General features: G+C 47.2%; 1 protein-coding gene across 6 annotated transcripts in view; it reads right to left on the bottom strand.

Annotated features, from left to right (window-relative positions):
- Nucleotides 1-2,584, bottom strand: part of PLA2G6 (phospholipase A2 group VI) — a 46,795-nt gene extending 44,211 nt beyond the window's left edge. The window contains exon 1 of one of the 6 annotated variants that reach the window (XM_072656084.1): nt 2,493-2,584. The gene's annotated coding sequence lies outside the window, so the exon portion shown is untranslated. Of the gene's footprint in view, nt 1-2,058 lie in introns of all 6 variants that reach the window. The other 5 variants (XM_072656078.1, XM_072656073.1, XM_072656080.1 and 2 more) reach the window with 5 other exon arrangements.
- Nucleotides 2,585-7,483: the final 4,899 nt, after the last annotated feature.

The following is a 7,483-nucleotide window of genomic DNA, read 5'->3' on the forward strand; positions in this document are numbered from 1 at the left end:
GGATTACAACCAAGAATCCTGTACCCAACAAAAGAGAGTACACTCCTCCAGGGGAATATAGGAATATTCAAGGAAATAGAGAACTTTTAAGCATTCTTGATGAAAAGACCAGAGCTGAATAGAAAATTTGACTTTCAAATACAAGACTCAAGAGAAGCATGAAAAGGTAAACAGGAAAGGGAAATCACATGGGACTTAATAAGGTTAAACTGTTTACATTCCTACCTGGGAAGATGACACTTGTAACTCATAACAACTTCCTCATTATTAGGCAGTTAGAAGGAGTTAGAAGACATAGGACCCAGGTGTGAGTTGAATATGAAGGTATGATATCTTAAAAAATAAAATTAAGGGGTGAGAGAGGAATGCACTGAGAGAAAGGGAAAGGAAAGGATAGAATGTGGCAAATTATCTCATATAAAAGAGGCAAGAAAAAGCTTTTGCAAAGGATGGGTAGATGGGGGAGATGAAAGGGAGCAAGTGAACCTTAGTCTCATAAGATCTGGCTCAAAGAGGGAATAACATACACATTCAACTGGGCATAGAAATCTATCATACCCTACAGGAAAGTAGGAGGGGAAATTAGAGAATGGGGGTGGGGTGATAGAAGGCAGAGTACAGATTGGGGAGGGAGTAGTCAAAAGTAAAATACTTTCGAGGACAGACAGGGTAAAAGGAGAGAGAGAATAGAATAAACAGAGGGGGGAACAGGATGGAAGGAAATATAGTTAGCAACTGTAACTGTGAAAAAATTTTTAAAGCAAGTTTCTCTGCTAAAGGTCTCATTTCTCAAACACGTAGAGAACTGAGTCAAATTTATAAAAATAATGTTATACGATTTCTTTCATTTATCTTAGTCTGACTACATAGCATGACTATAGTGAAAATATACTCAATAGGAAAGTATATGTAGAATCTATACAGAATTGTATACAGTCGTGGGGAGGGAGGGGGGTAGTGGGGGGTAGGTGGGGGGGATAAAATCGCAAATTTATAAAAATAAGAGTCATTCCCCAATTGATAAATGATCAAAAGACAGGAACAGTTTTCAGATGAAGTAATCAAGGTTATCTATAGACACATGAAAAAATGCTCTAATTTACTACTGATTGGAGAAATGCAAATTCTGAGCTACTTACCTCATATTTATTAGATTGGCTAATAGGACAGAAAAGGAAAATAAGAAATGTTGGAGAGGATGTGGGGAAAATGAGATATTAATTCACTATTGGTGGAGTTGTGAACTGATTTTAACTATTCTATACAGCTATTTGGAACTATGACCAAAGGGCTGTAAAACCACACATACCGTTTGACCAAGCAATACTATTACTAGGTCTGTATCTTAGAGACAAAAAAAAAAAAAAAAAAAGGAAAAGGATGTACACGTGCAAAAATATTTACAACAGCTCTTTTCGGGTGCCAAAGAATTGGAAATGGAGGGGATGCCCATCAGCTAGGAAATGGCTGAACACACTGTGGTGACTGATGAATGATGAGCAGGATGCTTTCCAAAAAACTTGTAAAAACTTACAGAAACTGATGCAAAGTGACATGTGCCCTGCACAGAGCAAGATTCTAAGAGGATCAGCTGTGAAGACCTTGGCTGTTCTCAGCAGTACAATGATCCAAGATAACTCCGCTGGACTCAGGATGGGAAATGCTCTCCATCCCCAGAGAAATAACTGAGGGTGTCTGAACGCAGACTGGAGCAGACCTTTTTATTTTCTTATTTTTCTTGAGGTTTTGTGTGTGAATTTTCTTTCGCAACATGACTAAGACGAAAATATGTTTCGTGTGACCACGCACCCATAACCTATGAGAACTGCGTGCCTTCCCAGTGAGGTGGGGAGGGGAGAGGGGGAGAGTCTGGAACTCCGTTTTAAAAGTCAATATTAAAATGGTTTCTACACGTGACTGGCGAACAATGGAATGCTAAGATCAAATAAACGCTTGCTGATATATGTGCATGTCTACACACACATGCGTAGGAACCCAGGGACCCCGAGGGCAGGGACTGGGTCTGCCTGGGGTCCCCAGCACGCGGCAGGTACTTACTAAGCACTCGCTGACTGGTGAAAAGACAAGGGCCTGAAACTGGGGGAGAGAGAGGGGGAGAGCGGAGGCCGGCCGGGCAGGAGGAGAGGAGGCTGGAAGGGCGAGGAGGGTTTGGAACCTGGAGACCAGAAGGGTGTCCGTCCGGATCCCCGTTTCACAAGGAGGGGAGGGGGCGGGGTCTTCTCACAGATGGAAGCAGAGGAGGGGAAGGGGGAAAGGGAAAGGAGAGGGGGAAGGGCTGGAAAGGGATGGGGGAGGGGCGGAAGGGGGCGGAGGGGAAGGAGAGGGGGAAGGAAAGGGAAGGGACAGAGCAGGGCGGGGTCCGCGCGGTTTAAAGACGCGGGCCTGGCCACAGTGGGCCGGACGGTCCCTCCCTCCCAGGGCCCCGGAGCGGCGGGCAGGGGCGGGCCGGTCTAGCGCGGGCCTTGACTCACCTCCTCCAGGGCTCAGGACCTTCCACTTCCGCAAACAAAATGAGCTCATTGTCACGTGATGGGCCCCGCGCCTTCCTCCGCCAATCAAAACAGGCCCCTCCCCGCCACGCCCGACTCGAGGACTAGGGGGCGGCGGCCGGAAGGGGCAGTCCTGAATCGGTTTTTTTTTATTTTTGTAACCGCCCAATCAGAGGGCAGGGAGGCGGTAAGGCAGGCCGTGACCGGAAAAGGGGCGGCCATATCATTGAAGGGCGGAAGAGGCGGGGATGAGGGCCTGGGAATCGACATGTTGATGAAGGGCAGAAGGCCTCTCCCTCTTAAAGGGACAGGATACCTCTCTAAGTCCCCCTCCCGTCTTCCTTGAGCCCCCGGGGTATCCTCCAAGACTAAAGTTGGAGGGAAGGGGCTAGCTACTCCAGTGAAGAGAGTTTCCTATGGGAGCATAGATTTAAATATTAAAAAAACCTTAGAGACCATTTTACAAATGGGGAAACTGAGGCAGAGAGAAGTTGAAGTAGTTGGCCCAGGGTCACACAGCTGATAGAGATGTTTGTAAGACTGACCAGAGGAATTAGATTTCAGAAGAGCATCTGTTTAGATGGAAAGATGCGGAATGGATTTCATTCCTTGAGATTAGAGAGCTCCCCACAGACAGCGGGAAACTGAGTCCCAAGGAGGGAAGTGACTTGTCCAAGGTCCCACGGCCAATAAGCAGCAGAACCAGTGATGAGAAGGAGATGGTGTAAGAGCTATTGCAGACGTGCAATGGACGGGGCACGGGAGTCAAAGTGACTCCAGCTGTCAGGGACGGGGAAGAGGATGAAAAAGAGTGATAGGCTGGCATCTGAGGGGCTGGCAGAGCGCGGGGCTGAGCGGAGCCTCCGGGCATGAACCACGTGCAGGCGACAGCGGATCGTCTCCGAGTCGGGAGAGTGCCACTGGAAAGAGGGCAGAGGGCCGAGAGGGGCGCTGAGGGCGGCCAACCAACGAGCGCGTCTGAATCACCCTTCCGTGCCAAGCTCGACACAAAGTAGCAAGAACAGAAAGTAACGCACAAAGCCCCCGAGGAGCTCCCGGCGTTACGGGGACACAAGAGGAAAACAGCCGAGATTCCCTCAAGCCGGGAAGGCAGTTAGGAAAGGCCCTTTCTAGCGAGTGGGACTAAAGGAGGCCGGGAGGCAGAGATGAGGACAGACAGAATTCCAGATGTGAGGAAAATGCCTGGAGCGAGATGGAGTGTCTGGTTTGTGGGACAGCGGCCAGTGTCGCGGGGGTAAGGTGCAAGGAGACTGGAAAGGCAGAGAAGGGCCAGGTCTTAAAGAGCTTTGAATGGATTTGCTCTTGGAGGTAAAAGGGAATTCCTGGAGTTTATGGAAGAGTGGGGAGAGACTTGGGGCAGGGATCAGTGAGGAAGAGATTGCAGTTATGAGGGCCAGGACCAGAGAGGTGCCTGGGGCAGAGGAGGAAAGGGAATAAGTATGAAAAATGTCATGAGGATGGACAGGACTTGGCAACAGATTCTCTATGAAGTGGGAGACAGAACGACCTGTTGTAATTTTGGAGGACTCCTATTAAAGTCCTCCTTCCCTTAACCTGACTGAGAGGCAGTGGTGGCCAGGTGAGGAAGGGGGCAGACATCTTCAGATGTACCTACTAAAAACTTCTGGGGAACAGAAGTCTTTCATGCTGTGTTTGTAATCCCAGAACCTGGCAGACTGGAAGGGCTTAATAAATGCTTGTTGACCATTTGTACTGAGTGGATTGATGCTTGTGGAATGTATTGATTTGTTTTCCTTGATTAGGAGGGTTTGGGAGAATGTCACTATGACATTAAAAAAAAGAGTAGCAATGAAACTTTTTTAAAAATCGAGGGCATCCCTGTTTCAATTACAGGTTGGATGAGATGTCCCTTCCAGTTCTGAGATCCTGAGTTCTGCTAGACTCTTAAAGATGAAGGAAAGGCAGGCCAAGCAAAGCCCAACATATATTTGCCCAAGAGTTCATTGGCCTGGTTTTGTGCGACTCTAGCAATGCCACATTGTGCTGGAGCCAAGAACATACATGGCAGATGGGGATTACCCAGGACTGGGGGTTGGTAAAGCAGGTCTGGTGGAAGATCAAGGGAACAAGAGGATGTGGAATGTTAGTAAGAGTATGGTTAAAATGATGTTCATAAGGGCCAGGTTAGGAAGAGGAGAGGGTGGGAGAGAGGAGGGGAGGCAGACTTGGAAAGTTGGTTTGGGGTGTTGAGGGACTGGTGATGGAGACGAGGGTGATGAGCTGGGTCAGTAAGAGGGAAGGAAAGGGGGAGGCTGTGGTGGGAGAGGAGGAATTCAAGGATATTGTCTTGAGCTATTCAATCAGTCAATCAACAAATACTTGTTGCTTATATTACCGTAATACTTTAGTGTATCATTACATTATGTACAGTATAATTACCATAATACTGTAATATTTATTATATACCTACAATTTTCCAAGCCTGTGCTAGCCGCTGGTGATCCAAAGGCAGGAACGAAAGAAACAGCTCTTGTCCTCAAGGAGCTTACTTCTACTAGGCAAGACGCGTAGATATAGATGTAGACAAAGTGGGTGTCAGGGTTGTTTGGAGTGGGGGAGGGGAAGGAGGGATTCCCACAGGCTTCATGGAGAAGGTGCTGCTGGTGCTGCCTTGGGAGATGGTGGGAGGTGGTCATGAAGAAAGCCTCGAGCTGAGGGACTACAGGTGCAGAGTGGAGCCCAAGTGGATCAATGAAGATTTATTAAGCACTTACTATGAGCTGAGCCTTGGTCAGACATGAACAGTGTGTTGATTTGATTTGCTTACCCAGGTGCAAAGTTCCTATCGTAGTGCACACAGTAGGTACTTAATAAATCCTAGTGGATGAACTGACTTAAACTGAGCTTAGAGGTTCGCTTGAATGATAGGACCTGGGTTAAAATCCTGACTCAGTTACTGAGATCCCAATCAAGTCACTTCAACTGACTTCAGGCCTCAGTTTCTTTACCTGTAAAATAAAGAAGTTGGACTAGCTGGCCTCTGAAGTCCCTTTTCCCTCTATAATCTATAATCCTTTGTGGTGGGAACATTCACACGTTGGGGGTCCACAACGGATATAGAGAATGGCAGAGTCTAATGTGCCCAAATTTTGTCTTGAGCAGCTGGAGATGAGACTACAATGCTGGGTAGGGGGAGGAGAGAATTCTGTGGAGCAGCAGGACCCCCCTGGGAGCAACTTGGGACCTTGGGATGCAAAGTCCTGAGTGGGGAGAGACCTCAGGACTCTGCTGTGTGGAGGGGACTCCTCTGGGGACACCAGGACAGTACTGGTGTAAGGGGAGGGAATAGAGTGGGCACTGGCTAGAGAGAAGTGCACCAGGAGTCCAGCCACCAGGGGGAGGAAGCAAGCCATGTGGTGGCTTCGCTGTTTAATTACTTTGTCTTCCTAACTAGACATCAAACTCAGGTTGTTCCTACCTGCTGGAGGAACCCAAATGTTTTTTGACTCCCTGGAGCGTAGCCTCCATCACCCCACCCTAGTTACAGCTCTAGAGAGTGGTACCCACCCCCCACAGCTGTGTTGCCCTCTCTCACATTTGCCTGTGATCCCTGCTTTGTCCCCCTTTCGGTCTTCCAAGCCAAGTTTCAGCTCCAGGGCTCACACAGGTGGCGCTCAAACTTTGTGTGTTCATGCCCTGATTCTGGGTCAACCTGAACTCTCCTGCTCCTCCCATCAGACAGTATTTGGAAGAGGTTAGCAAGACTGGGAAGTCACAAGATCCTAGAATGTCACAACCACATGGGACTGTAGAGGCAGGTCCATAGGTCCAGGATTTGGAGTTAGATTACCTGGGTTCAGATCCTGCTTCTATCACTTACTACCTGTGTGACCCACATCCCTAGGCCTCAAGTTTCTTTGCCTATAAAATGAAGAGTTGGACAAGATGATTTGGCCACATCACGTAGCCAGGATGTATCAGAGAATTTGAACCCAAGTTCCCTGACATTCCATTCAGCTCTGAGTCCTACAATTGCCCAAAATAACATTAGAAGTATTAGCAAATCCAGAAATGACTCAAAGTCTTGTCTATCAAATCGGTTTTCACTATCTGCACATAACAATGACCTGAAACCAAACTCTGAGCCGCATGCTGATAAGGTGAAAGGAATGTTGCTGTATAAGCATGAAACCGAGAGCTAGCCTCAAAAAATATGACTTCTAGGGAAGCCTGGCATGGTGAGAAAAGCACTGGATTTGGAGTCAACAGAAACCTGGGTTCAAATCCTGCCTTTGACACTTAGTAGCTGTGTGACTTTGGGAATTCACTCTACCTTTGCCTTAGTTTCATCCCTTGTAGATAAAGACTTGTAGATTTATTTTAGGCTCTGACAAGATAATGTCTGTAGAGAGGCTGGCAAATCTTCGTGCGCTACAGATGGTAATTATTTAGATCGATGGGGGTGTTGAAAGTTTTGGCGAAGACATAGCTAAGAAATCTTTCCTCTGACTTTCCTAGCTGTGTGACCCTAGGCAAGTCACTCTGCCTGCCTCAGTTTCCTCATCTATAAAATGGGACTAGTAGTGATAATAATTATAAAGGCTCCCCAGGACCACTGAGGGATCAAATGAGATCATAAATGTAAAGTGAATTCATATATGAATACTAGTTACGATAGTAATAATGATTTTCAGACGTGTTGTTCATCATTCCCTGCTCTCATTCAACATTCCCTAAGTTACTGCTGCTTCTCTTTTGCCTTTGCTTTGCCTAGTTGCCTTCAGGTCTGGATGGCATGCCTCCCTTCCTCTTCCTTTGAGGCTTGGCTCAGAAACCACTTCCACCAGGAAGCCCCTGTTGCTGAATCCCCCGTTGGGTGTTAGTACTCAATCTTTCCTCAAATTAATGTCAATATATCTATCTGAAAGGGGGATTATGGGCTCAGATTTGGAGCTGGAAGAGATATATGGCATGTATACATGTACATACTA

This window comes from Notamacropus eugenii, chromosome 3 (genome assembly GCF_028372415.1).
Source record: "Notamacropus eugenii isolate mMacEug1 chromosome 3, mMacEug1.pri_v2, whole genome shotgun sequence".
NCBI classification, from domain to species: domain Eukaryota; kingdom Metazoa; phylum Chordata; class Mammalia; order Diprotodontia; family Macropodidae; genus Notamacropus; species Notamacropus eugenii.